This window comes from Salvelinus alpinus, chromosome 28 (genome assembly GCF_045679555.1).
Source record: "Salvelinus alpinus chromosome 28, SLU_Salpinus.1, whole genome shotgun sequence".
Classification (NCBI taxonomy): Eukaryota; Metazoa; Chordata; class Actinopteri; order Salmoniformes; family Salmonidae; genus Salvelinus; species Salvelinus alpinus.
Window position 1 is genome coordinate 5,921,078 of NC_092113.1, and position 13,785 is coordinate 5,934,862.

At 45.8% G+C, this 13,785-nt stretch overlaps 1 long non-coding RNA gene across 2 annotated transcripts in view; it reads left to right on the forward strand.

Moving 5' to 3' along the window:
* LOC139557021 (uncharacterized) overlaps positions 1-13,785 on the forward strand; it is a 54,633-nt gene that overhangs the window by 29,043 nt on the left and 11,805 nt on the right. The window contains exons 7-8 of one of the 2 annotated variants that reach the window (XR_011671319.1): positions 11,018-11,149; positions 11,755-13,673. This is a non-coding gene — a long non-coding RNA (uncharacterized lncRNA). Of the gene's footprint in view, positions 1-11,017; positions 11,150-11,754; positions 13,674-13,785 lie in introns of those variants that run through there. The other variant, XR_011671318.1, reaches the window with a different exon arrangement.

Below are 13,785 nucleotides of genomic sequence, written 5' to 3' on the forward strand. Positions count from 1 at the left end.
GATAAGCTGTAGACCACACTATCTACCAAAAGAGTTTTCATCTATATTATTCGTAGCTGTCTATTTACCACCACAAACCGATGCTGGCACTAAGACCACACTCAACGAGCTCTATAAGGCCATAAGCAAACAAGAAAATGCTCATCCAGAAGTGACGCTCCTAATGGCCGGGGACTTTAATTGAGTCAAACTTAAATCTGTTTTACCTAATTTCTAACAGCATGTCACATGTGCAACCAGTGGAGAGAAACTCTAGACCACCTTTACTCCACACACAGATGCATACAAAGCTCTCCCTCGCCCTCCATTTGGCAAATCTGACCATAATTCTATCCTCCTGATTTGCGCTTTCAAGGAAAAACTAAAGAAGGAAGTATCAGTGACTCGCTCAATACGGAAGTAGTCAGATGACGCGGATGCTAAGCTACAGGACTGTTTTGCTAGCACAGACTGAAATATGTTCCGGGATTCATCCAATGGCATTGAGGAGTGTACCACCTCAGTCACTGGCTATATCAACAACAATGTTGTCTCCACAGTGACCGTACGTACATATCCCAACCAGAAGCCATGGATTACAGGCAACATCCTCACAGAGCTAAAGGCTAGAGCTGCTGCTTTCAAGGAGCGGGACACTAATCCGGATGCTTATAAGAAATCCCGCTATGCCCTCAGATGAACCATCAAACAGGCAATAACACATGATTCCATATGTGTTATTTCATAGTTTTGACATCTTCACTATTATTCTACAATGTAGAACATTTTAAAAATTAAGAAAAACCCTGGAATGAGTAGGTGTGTACAAACTTTCGACTGGTACTGTACATAATTTGAAGAAAAACATAATTGTGGCAATTCAATTCTTGCAGTAAAACTGTAAATAAGATTTTAATTTCAAGAGAAGACAGGTTAAATGTTAAGGCTTTAATGTTCTTTCACTTCGAAAAGAGTCTGGATCATATAGTCCTAGGCCGAGACGATAACCAAAATTACTAACAATGCACTGAATTCATATAATTTCACAAATGTAAATTGTAAAGTCAAATCCTTCTTGCTTATGATAGATAGTCCATCGTATTTGATGATAACTTCTAATCCTGAGTTAACAGTGAATTCCTTGGTGACTGTAGAGTCCAATCCAAGATCCACCAACTTTATTGCAGGTGGGGCATATGCAGTCTGTGGGGGCAGGCATGGTTGTATGTCTCCTGAGCTGTTTTTTCTGTCTCTTTGTGCTCCTCTCCTCCTCCCACCTCTGTACACTGCTCTTGCTTCACAGCTGTAAAGTGTGGGGATGCAGACAGCTTGACAGACAGTGACTTTGGTGTGGAGGTTGAGATCCCTGTTTTGGAAGATCCTGCATCTGAGTTTCCCGAAGGCAGCTGATGCTTGCTTGATCCTATTTTGAATTTCGTGGTCGATGCTGCAGTCCTCTGAGAGAATGCTGCCCAGGTATTTGAAGGACGGAACTATTGCCAGGGATTTGTGTTCAATGGTGAAGATAGGCATGGTGGGTGGAGGACTACCACCTCTGTCTTGCTGGTGTTGATAGACAGGCCCATCTTGCTAGAGACCCTCACAGCCTCTACAAGGATGGACTGAAAGTCTTCCGGAGTGTGGGTAACGAGCACAGTCATCAACATACTGCAGCTCAAGAACCCGCTCCGTCAAAACCTTGGTGGTTGCTTGGAGCCTCCTGATGTTGTTAGGTTTCCATCCAGCGTGAAGTCCACCGCAACACCACTGCTGTCCTCAAGATCCTTGTGGAGAAGCTGAGTGACACAGGAGGAAGATCTTAAAGAGTACCGGTGCCTTCACACACCCCTGCCTCACACCGATGCTTACTCCAAAGGGCACTGACTCCTGCCCTCTTATGGCCACCCGAGCCATCATGGAACTGGCAAAGGATGTTGACAAATTTGTGTAGACAGGCAAATTTTAGTAGAATGACCAATAGTAGTTCCCTGCTCACAGTGTTGAAGGCCTTGGAGAGGTCGACAAAGGCCATGAAAAGGTCCTGATGTTGTTCACAGCACTTCACCTGGAGTTGCCTGTACTCCTGTTCTTTCTGAAGCCGCATTGTGACTCTGGCAGCAGTTTCTCTGTGATGTTGTTCACCAGCCTGTGTAGCATCACCTTGGCCAGGACCTTGCCGGCAAAACCCAGAAGGAATATCTCCCGGGTGTGGCTGCAGATGGACTTGTCACCCTTGTTCTTATAGATGGTGACAATGTTTGCATCCTGCCACTGTTGGGGGACGATCTCCCGGTCCCAAAGCGGAAGATGTACTGGTGGAGCGTTCTGGTGCACAAGTAACCTCCCTTAAGTAGTTCTGCCAGGCTGCTGTCAGTGCCAGGAGTCTTGTTGTTCTTGAGGGAACGGATAGCTGATAACACCTCTTGGAAGGTTGCGAATGGTTGAGGTTTTGAATGGGTGGACAGGCAGTTCCAGGATGGAGTGGTCTATAGGAGAATGCTGATTGAGTAGTGCTTCAAAGTGGTCAGCCCACCTCATCAGGATCTGGTTTTGGTCCTTCAAGAAAGTCAGACCATCAGCTGGTTTCATGGGGGTGATGGAGCGACTTCTAGGGCCATAGATAGCTTTAGTTGAGTTGTAGAAATTGTGCATGTCATTTTTGTCAGCATAAATTTGGATTTACTGTGCCTTATTCGTCCACCATTCGTTCTGCAGAGCATGCAAGGTTGTTTGTACTTCCTTGCGCGATGCACGCCATTGCTTGCGAAGGGTAGCAGATGTGGAGCTGTTGAGAGTAGTGCTTTGTTGCCTTTGTGCATATTGTCCAGTAAGGCTGTGATGGTGTCAGAGTTCTCATCGAAACAGGCTGGGTTTCTGTACAGCACTTTGTGAAATCAGCTGATGTAAGAAGAGCTTTATAAATAAATGTGATAGATTGAATTTGATTGATATGCACCGAGAAGAGTAGCATAACACATCTTGGCTAGGGGGATACGGAGAGACATGAGTCTTTCACTTATGCCGACAGGTGTTTCGGTGAGGCTGGGTAGAAGGCTGTTCTTAATTGCCAGTCCCACACCATGCTGATGTTGTCCACCCGGAGGGTAACCTTTCCAGAAAGTGTAACCTTCTCCCACAATACCACAACGAATTTTCCAATCTGGGAGGTACATTTTTATGAGGTATTAAATAATTTCGCTGTGCATTTCGGATGGAATCAAGTCATTAGAATGTACCAGAGGCCACCAAAATATAGGTAGTTTGGCAAAAATGATATAACCCAGGGGGCAAACGCCTCCGGAACCCCTCAGCCCGGGGAGGCCTGGCTGGCTACTTTTTTTCTATTTTGCTGGCTACTCCAGGTACATGTGGAAAACACTGCTGTAGACACACCTCCGCTAAACATCAATCTCTTTTATCTCCATCCCAAACGCCTAACTCCATCCCATAAGTGTAGAGCCCCCCCCCCCCCCCCCCCCCAGCACTACACAGCTGATGCAAATAATCAAAGCTGATGATGAGTTGTGTATTTGAATTTGAATTTGGGGAGGGGGGCCGGGGGGCAGGACTGAGTTTCGAAACCCTGACCAAACCTAGCCGGCGTTTCTTTCTTTCTGGTCCTGACAAGAAAGAAATACTGTCGGTAGAGGTTCTCTTCTGTACTTTTCAACCAATCAAGTAAATGTGGAAGAGGAGTTACGATGGAGTGTTGCCTTGTTAACGTCCAAAAGCGGAAGTCGCGTCACAGGCTCTCTTTCCATTTCCCCTGAAAACCAGATGCATCCGGTTGTAAGCTGCCCCGCTAAGGGTCGATCAATTGTAACATTCGACATAGAAAGGGTTTGAATCTTGCGATTGGTGCAGGGTTTCATCTATTTCTTCAGGATTTTGTGTGACCGCTCCGAGACCCTCTTGTGCTTTGAGAGGCTGCATTATAAAGCTCTGCCTGGAGACCAAAATTCACACATACTCCTGTGTGTGCGCACCAACTACACCCACCAGATGTGCTTGTAAATGCCACCTGCTGTTTTTAAAGGGGTCGGCTGGCTCGACGCTGGGTCAAGCCTCTCCCCCAATTAGAATCTATAGCGGCGCGGCAGGGCAGGTAACGGTCCTCACAGCCACTCTCTTTAACTCACACATACACACAGTGTGACATCTACTGAGTGGGCTCAGCACTGTGACAGTGGAGCCTTTCTCTGCCCTCAATTTCCAGCTCTCACTGGTTTTAAAGCCACAGGCAGGTCATATTACACAGGCGGTCTGGGAGTTCAGGCCTTTTGTTCAGCATTTGCGTACAGTGTGTGTATACATTAGGCAGGCCGGGCGGACGGTACTATTTGTGTACTTGGAATGGTAAAGATAACAGATGGCACTCATGCGTGTCACTGTGGGAGGTGTGTGTGGAGGGGGGGACACGTGCATGTATAGGCTTGTTGACTATGAAAGGGTGTGTGTGTTTCTGTGTGTGTGGGAGGTGTGTGTGTGCTCGCATGTGAGGGGTTGATTAGTGACGGGGGTGTGTGTGTGTACAGGGAAAGCGAAGAGACCTGCAGATGAACTGTTTCTGTACTAGCGAGGCGCTATTCAGGAGAGGAGGGGAGGTATGGGAGAAGAGAGGGAAAGGAGAGGAGGAGAGAAAGGGTGGATGAGGGAGGGGGAATCCGAAGCGTGCCTGCCACAGTGTGTCCACGAGTTCAGCCAGAGTTCACCCGAGAGAATGTGCTAGAATCATGGGTCACAAAGGACACTGACCACTCTATCACACCCACTCATAACACACTCACACAGGTAGAGACTAAACACACACATACTTAGGTTTTCACACACACATTTATACTTACACTCTCACTTGCACATACCAACAGACTTGCATAGTCGCACACACACATATGCTCCCCCTGACACTGTCATGCCTATTAATCAAGCAGTGATATTGATGTGATACCATCGCGTACAGAAGAAAAGCTGTGAAATTATCTAAGGGAATGATGGGGAGTTGACAGACAGTTCTCCCTACTGTAGTTGAGTTTCTCATCACATAACCTTCTACACTGCATGTTTTTTTCTTAAATCTAATTTCAATGGCTAATTTCCATGGCTTATGCTATGAGGGACTCAAACATTTTATAACAAAATCAACGAGGGCCCGGCGCAGGCCATGACAAAAATACTCCTGAATGCATCATTTTTGAAGTGATAGATTCTCCCTGACTGTTTAGCTTTTATTTCGGTGATTGTTAGTTCTCATAGATGGTCTTATTTAAAAATATATACAGTGGGGAGAACAAGTATTTGATACACTGCCGATTTTGCAGGTTTTCCTACTTACAAAGCATGTAGAGGTCTGTAATTTTTATCATAGGTACACTTCAACTGTGAGAGACGGAATCTAAAACAAAAATCCAGAAAATCACATTGTATGATTTTTAAGTAATTCATTTGCATTTTATTGCAAGACATAAGTATTTGATCACCTACCAACCAGTAAGAATTCCAGCTCTCACAGACCTGTTAGTTTTTCTTTAAGAAGCCCTCCTGTTCTCCACTCATTACCTGTATTAACTGCACCTGTTTGAACTCGTTACCTGTATAAAAGACACCTGTCCACACACTCAATCAAACAGACTCCAACCTCTCCACAATGGCCAAGACCAGAGAGCTGTGTAAGGACATCAAGGATAAAATTGTAGACCTGCACAAGGCTGGGATGGGCTACAGGACAATAGGCAAGCAGCTTGGTGAGAAGGCAACAACTGTTGGCGCAATTATTAGAAAATAGAAGAAAATAGAAGAAGTTCAAGATGATGGTCAATCACCCTCGGTCTGGGGCTCCATGCAAGATCTCACCTCGTGGGGCATCAATGATCATGAGGAAGGTGAGGGATCAGCCCAGAACTACACGGCAGGACCTGGTCAATGACCTGAAGAGAGCTGGGACCACAGTCTCAAAGAAAACCATTAGTAACACACTACGCCGTCATGGATTAAAATCCTGCAGCGCACACAAGGTCCCCCTGCTCAAGCAGGCGCATGTCCAGGCCCGTCTGAAGTTTGCCAATGACCATCTGGACGATCCAGAGGAGGAATGGGAGAAGGTCATGTGGTCTGATGATTCAAAAATAGAGCTTTTTGGTCTAAACTCCACTCGCCGTGTTTGGAGGAAGAAGAAGGATGAGTACAACCCCAAGAACACCATCCCAACCGTGAAGCATGGAGGTGGAAACATCATTCTTTGGGGATGCTTTTCTGCAAAGGGGACAGGACGACTGCACCGTATTGAGGGGAGGATGGATGGGGCCATGTATTGCGAGATCTTAGCCAACAACCTCCTTCCCTCAGTAAGAGCATTGATGATGGGTCGTGGCTGGGTCTTCCAGCATGACAACGACCCGAAACACACAGCCAGGGCAACTAAGGAGTGGCTCCGTAAGAAGTATCTCAAGGTCCTGGAGTGGCCTAGCCAGTCTCCAGACCTGAACCCAATAAAAAATCTTTGGAGGGAGCTGAAAGTCCGTATTGCCCAGCGACAACCCCGAAACCTGAAGGATCTGGAGAAGGTCTGTATGGAGGAGTGGGCCAAAATCCCTGCTGCAGTGTGTGCAAACCTGGTCAAGAACTACAGGAAACGTATGATCTCTGTAATTGCAAACAAAGGATTCAGTACCAAATATTAAGTTCTGCTTTTCTGATGTATCAAATACTTATGTCTTGCAATAAAATGCTAATTAATTACTTAAAAATCATACAATGTGATTTTCGGGATTTTTGTTTTAGATTCCGTCTCTCACAGTTGAAGTGTACCTATGATAAAAATTACAGACCTCTACATGCTTTGTAAGTAGGAAAACCTGCAAAATCGGCAGTGTATCAAATACTTGTTCTCCCCACTGTAGCTCCATTCTCTTTTCTACATACTTTATATCTGGTTTGTCATTTAAGTTTACACTGAACGTTTTTCCATCCCCCCAAAAGTATATAGATTTGTACTTTATTTTCACCGGTTGGACATAGGCAGTCCGCAAAAACACGTAGACAGCCGGCAGGACATGAAGCTCTCTCCCTTTACCCTCTGTATGACTGCTCAGACCACGTCTCCAGGAACACACACCAGGAAACAAACAAGTCAATGAGAAGCAGAAGTTGTTGGATGGTCTGCGCTCCCCTGCTCTCCTGCCCTGCTCATGAACCCCCCCACACACACACACACACACACACACTATCTCTCTCACACACACTCCCCTTCCCTCGGTACTGGCAGCCCTCTAGAGCCAGCTCAATTACAATTCCCAAACAAAGGGGGAGAGAAGCACTCCTCACACTCCCTCAGCACACTGTCAATCCAGTCCCAGACATTCCTTCACTACAAATACACTACATTGCAATGAGTAGAAACAGAACATTAGACCCACATTTTCAAAACCCACAAATGGGAACTATATACAGCACATTACAGTACATAATTGACCTAGGTAGCGTTGTTGGTGATCTGTTAGAGATGTTATTCATTTATTATCCAATGTCCAGAGTCATGGCATCAGATTTAAACACTTATTCAATCTATTCAACTGAACCAGGGCAAAATCTACAGTATGCACAAAGCAAACACAAGTTCACCTATTCTCTTTCTATCCCAACATTGAAAATGAGCATGACAACAGCAGAGATTTGACAGTGAAACCACAGGGATGGAAAGTGAGAGGAGAGGAATTGTTTTATTTTGTCAACCCTGCGTGAGAAATACCAGACAGACATGCTAATGAGGTGTCTCGCCACAAGCCATCTACACACTGGTACGGAATGTGTTTTAGCATGATCACCATTCCACATCTCTAAGAGGATGGGGGTTATTCCACCAGCATTGCAAGTTATAAACTTCTGTATCTTCTAGACCAGGTATTCCCCCAGGGGTACGCGCAATTCTATCAGGGGTACGCCAAATAAAAATGTGATTCACATTTTTTTTTTTTAAGTGAAGAGTCAACTCCGGGATGCTGGCCTTCTAGGCAGAGTTTCAGAGAAAAAGCCATATCTCAGACTGGCCAATAAAAAGAAAAGATTAAGATGGGCAAAAGAACATCCCGGAGTCGCCTCTTCACTGTTGACATTGAGACCGGTGTTTTGCGGGTACTATTTAAGGAAGCTGCCAGTTGAGGACTTGAGGCATCTGTTTCTCAAACTAGACACTCTAATGTACTTGTCCTTTTGCTCAGTTGTGCACCGGGGCCTCCCACTCCTCTTTCTATTCTGGTTAGAGCCAGTTTGCGCTGTTCTGTGAAGGGAGTAGTACACAGCGTTGTACGAGATCTTCAGTTTCTTGGCAATTTCTCACATGGAATAGCCTTGATTTCTCAGAACAAGAATATACTGACGAGTTTCAGAAGAAAGTCTGTTTCTGGCCATTTTGAGCCTGTAATTGAACCCACAAATGCTGATGCTCCAGATACTTAACTAGTCTAAAGAAGGCAAGTTTTATTGCTTCTTTATCAAAACAACAGTTTTCAGCTGTGCTAACATAATTGCAAAAGGGTTTTCTAATGATCAATTAGCCTTTTAAAATGATCAACTTGGATTAGCTAACACAACGTGCCATTGGAACACAGGAGTGATGGTTGCTGTTAATGGGCCTCTGTACGCCTATGTAGATATTACATTAAAAATCTGCCGTTTCCAGCTACAATAGTCATTTACTACATTAATAACTTCTTAGGGATAGGGGGCAGTATTCGGAAGTTTGGATGACTGAGGTGCCCAAAGTAAACTGCCTGTTACTCAGGCCCAGAAGCTAGGATATGCATATCATAGAAATAGAAAACACTCTAAAGTTTCCAAAACTGTTAAAATAATGTCTGTGAGTATAACAGAACTGATATGGCAGGCAAAAACCTGAGGAGAATCCATACGGAATGTTTTTTTTTTTTAGCTGTCTATGGGAAAATCAATGTAATACCTCCCAGATTGCAGTTCCTAGGGCTTCCAGTAGATGTCAACAGTCTTTAGAAAGAGTTTCAGGCTTGTTTTTTGAAAAATGAGCTAGAATTTGTAGGTTTTCTAGGTGGCTCCCATTTTGGCTGTAGTATTGTTGCGCGTTATTTATCTCCGGGAATGAACATACTATTCTCCGTCTTAAATTGTATAGTTTATTTACGTATTAGGGTACCTGAGGATTGATTAGAAACGTTGTTTGACTTGTTTGGACAAAGTTTATTGGTAACTTTTGGGATTCATTTGTATGCATTTTCAACGAGGGAAACCGGTGGATTACTGAATCAAGCGCGCCAACTAAACTGACTTTTTTGGGACTTTAAGAAGGACTTTATCGAACTAAACAACCATTTGTTATGTAGCTGGGACCCTTGGGATTGCAAACAGAGGAAGATCTTCAAAGGTAAGGGATTTATTTTATCGCTATTTCTGACTTTCGTGACGCCTCTGCTTGTTTGGAAAATGTTTAATGCTTTTGTAAGCGGGGCGCTGTCCTCAGATAATCGCATGGTGTGCTTTCACCGTAAAGCCTTTTTGAAATCTGACAAAGCGGCTGGATTAACAAGAAGTTAAGCTTTTAAACGATGTAAGAAACTTAGATTTTCATGAATGTTTAATATTACGAATTTTGAATTTCGTGCTCTGCAATTTCACCGGATGTTGTCGAGGTGGGGCGCTAGCGGCACGCCTAGCCCAATGTCTACACTGTATTTCTGATCAATTTGATGTTATTTTAATGGACAAAAAAATGTGCGCTTCTTTCAAAAACGAGGACATTTCTAAGTGGACCCAAACTTTTGAACGGTAGTGTATATCTTATTTTAACCAACTATACCTCTCTGCCATGCATGCCATAACAAAACACACTTGAGCCTAATGCTCTTCGGTGTTCATCTTGCCCAGCCCACACTTCTTTCTGCCCAATACCACCAATACCCCTAGCCTCCTAGGCACTTGAGAGAATGGGAGAAGTGTGTAACTAATACAGCACAAATTCCACCCAGCCTTCTAGATGACATAGTGGAGTTATTAGCATATTGCATATGCAGTAACTATCCATCCGATCCTCTCTGAACTACATGAAGTGCCTAGGGCCAGGGGCAATGTGGGAGACTGGGCAATGCTGTCTCCTGGAGGAAAAGGCTGGAGTAGGGTAGTGTGTGTTTTTGTGCTGGGCTAGGGCCTGAACTCCTGACGGCAGGCTGGTCCTCCTCCAGGCCCCTGAGCCTGAACCAAAGATACACTGCCATTCTAGTCGACCTGGCTTGTCCTACGCTATTCACACTGATATGAAGCTGTTGAGCTGTGGTTTTTCCCCCCAATTTTTCACCTGTGGCTGACATCGGCCGGCGCCTCTCTCCGTCTGTTTGTCCACACACACACCCACCTACCTACCCAGCCAGCCAGCCAGAGGAGCCCTACAGCCCCCTGGTTCCCGGCGCCCAGCCTTCCCACAAGCTCCCATTCCACCTTAGCAGCGGCTCCAGCTGCAGACATCCTGGAACCTGTCTCGCCCCAAGAAAAGCAAACCCCCGCAGCCCAGCCCAGTAGAGCAGAGCAGCACAGTGCCGTCTTTGTAAATTCACTGAGCCCCATTGGTCCCTAATCAAAAGACTGCAGCCCGGGAAGATTCAAGCCAGATGTGGGAATTCCAGCCGGGCCTGGGCTGACTTTGGCAGCCAGGAAAAAGAGGGGGTGATGAAGGGGCGGGGGGGGGGGGGTCGTCTGAAGGGGAAGTGAGACCAGACCAGACACTAAGGCACTGTGTGACCTCTTCACCTCTCAACAGCCTCACAGGTCCTTTCCAGCCGGAATCAGTCTCAACTAGTGCTCTATATACCACCTTACGCACTGTGTTGAGCTGCCATGTTGACCTAACATATTGATACTCTGTATTTGGCTGCTATGTAAAGCTGCTGTGCTAAGCTGTTATGTTAATGCTGTGTATTTGTTCAAGCTGCTATGCTGAGCTTTTGTTATATTGATCCTCTGTATTTAGCAGCTATACTGACTACTGCTGACGCTGCTCTATGTTCCCCATCCTGTGTTGAAGGTTGAGAGTGCTGCGGGTGAGGAAGCCGCGCTGCTGTAAGGGACCCCAGGGCCTGCAGGCCCGCTTCTCCTTCACCCAAGCCGACGGAGAGGAGCAGCTCTTCCACCTCACTGACAACATCCACTCTGAGTTGTGAGTCACACTCCTGTTCTGAGCTTCCAGAGTTAAGCCACTATCTGGCCAGTCAGTGGCCACAGTGTGTGCAGGATTATGTTTCCAGCCCAGCTCTAACACACTTGATTCCACTCATCACAGTATTTCATTTAGACCACGATGAGTTGATGAGTCAGGTGAGTTAGTGATGGGCTGGAACAAAAGCCTGCTGAAGGTGTTTGAAAAAGACAGCTGAAGGTTTGGAGAAACAGCCCAAAAAAAAGTTTTGTTTAATTTCCAATTAAATGTACGTTTAACTTCATTAATACATATTTAGTATCTCTAGAGTGAGAAAGAGACATGAAATCCCTGGCACAGATGGGGCACTAGCCTGATTCCATTATCTCTGCTGGGCCTGAGAGCATTTGTCACCTCACAGGCTAATAAATCCAGAGAGTCAGCAGAACCCTGTCTCTAGCCCCTTACCTCTGACCCTAGAGGTGTTAACCAGTCAAATACTCAGCTCAGCCTCTGGGCTTTCTGGCCCACACTTCACTCTTCCAATGGGACTGCTGCTCACACCATGTTTGTTTACGTTAGCATGTGTGTGCATGTATTTTACACGGCTCATGCATGTGTGCTAGGGTATGTGGCAGGGTCTACAGACAATCACGGACTACAAAGGGAAAACCAGACACGTCGCGGACACAGACGTCTTGCTTCCAGACAAGCTAAACACCTTTCTTCGCCCGCTTTGATGATAATACAGTGCCACCGACACGGCCTGCTACCAAGGACTATGGGCTCTCCTTCTCCGTGGCCGACGTCAGTAAGACATTTAAACGTGTTGACTCTCGCAAGGCTGCCGGCCCAGACGGCATCCCTAGTCGTGTCCTCAGAGCATGCGCAGACCAGCTGGCAGGAGTGTTTACGGACATATTCAATCTCTCCCTATCCCAGTCTGCTGTCCCCACTTGCTTCCAGATGTCCACTGTTGTTCCTGTACGCAAGAAAGCAAAGGTAACTGAACTAATTGACAATCGGCCCGTAGCACTCACTTCTGTCATAATGAAGTGCATTAGGGCTTCCGAGTGGCGCAGCGGTGTAAGGCACTGTATCTCAGTGCAAGTGGCGTCACTACAGTCCCTGGTTCAAATACAGGCTGTATCACATCCGGCCGTGATTGGGAGTCCCATAGGGCGGCGCACAATTGGCCCAGCGTCACCCGGGGTAGGCCGTCATTGTAAATAAGAATTTATTCTTCACTGACTAGGCTAGTTAAATGTTTTTTGTTTTTTTTTATTGTCAAGGATCATATCACCTCTACCTTACCTGACACCCTAGACTCACTTCAATTTTCTTACCACCCAAATAGATCCACAGACGATGCAATCGCCATCGCACTGCACACTGCCCTATCCCATCTGGACAAGAGGAATACCTATGTAAGAATGCTGTTCATTGACTATAGCACAGCATTCAACACCATAGTACCCTCCAAGCTCATCATCAAGCTCGAGGCCCTGGGTCTGAACCCCGCCCTGTGCAACTGGGTCCTGGACTTCCTGACGGGCCGCTCCCAGGTGGTGAAGGTAGGAAAAAACACCTCCACTTCGCTGATCCTCAACACTGGGGCCCCACAAGGATGCGTGCTCAGCCCACACCTGTCCTCATGTTCACCCATGACTGCGTGGACTTGCACGCCTCCAACTGAATCATCAAGTTTGCAGACGACACCACAGTAGTAGGCCTGATTACCAACAAAGACGAGATAGCCTACAGGGAAGAGTTGAGGGCCCTGGGAGTGTGGTGCCAGGAAAAGAACCTCTCACCCAATGTCAACAAAACAAAGGAGTTGATCGTGGACTTCAGGAAGCAACAGTGGAGAAGGTGGAAAGCTTCAAGTTTGTCAGCGTACATATCACTGACAACCTGAGATGTTCCACCCACACAGACAGTGTGGTGAAGAAGGCGCCTAAAACCCTCAAACTTTTACAGACAATTGAGAGCATCTTGTCTGGCTGTATCGCCGCCTGATACGGCAACTGCACCGCTCGTAACCGCAGGGCTCTCCAGAGTGTGGTGCGGTCTGCAGAAGGCGAGATCAGTACAGGTGCATCAAAGCTGGGACCGAGAGACAGAAGTTGTTTTTCAATCTCAAGGCCATCAGACTGTTAAATTCTGTTAAATAGCCATCAATAGCACATTAGAGGCTGCTGCACTATATACATAGACTTGGAATCACTGGCCACTTTAATAATGGAACACTAGTCACTATAATAATGTTTACATATTTTGCATTACCCATCTCGAATGCATATACTGTATTCTATCCTATTCTACTGTATCTAAGTCTATGCCGCTCTGACATTGCTCGCCCAATATTTATGGAGTCTTAATTGCATTCCTTTACTTTAGATGTGTGTGTATTGTTGTGAAATTGTTAGATATTACTGTTAGATAGTACTGCACTGCTAGAGCTGGAAACACAAGCATTTCGCTACAACCGCAATAACATCTGCTAAACACATTGTCTGTAACAAATAAAATGTTAGTGTTAGGAAATTACACTCAGTGGTTACTGTAAAGCAAGTGCTTCTTAGCTTCGGTAGGAAGCTCCTCCTTTCTACCTCACATTTTTGCCAAGCAAGTCTTGAGTTCTAAATATTTTTCTC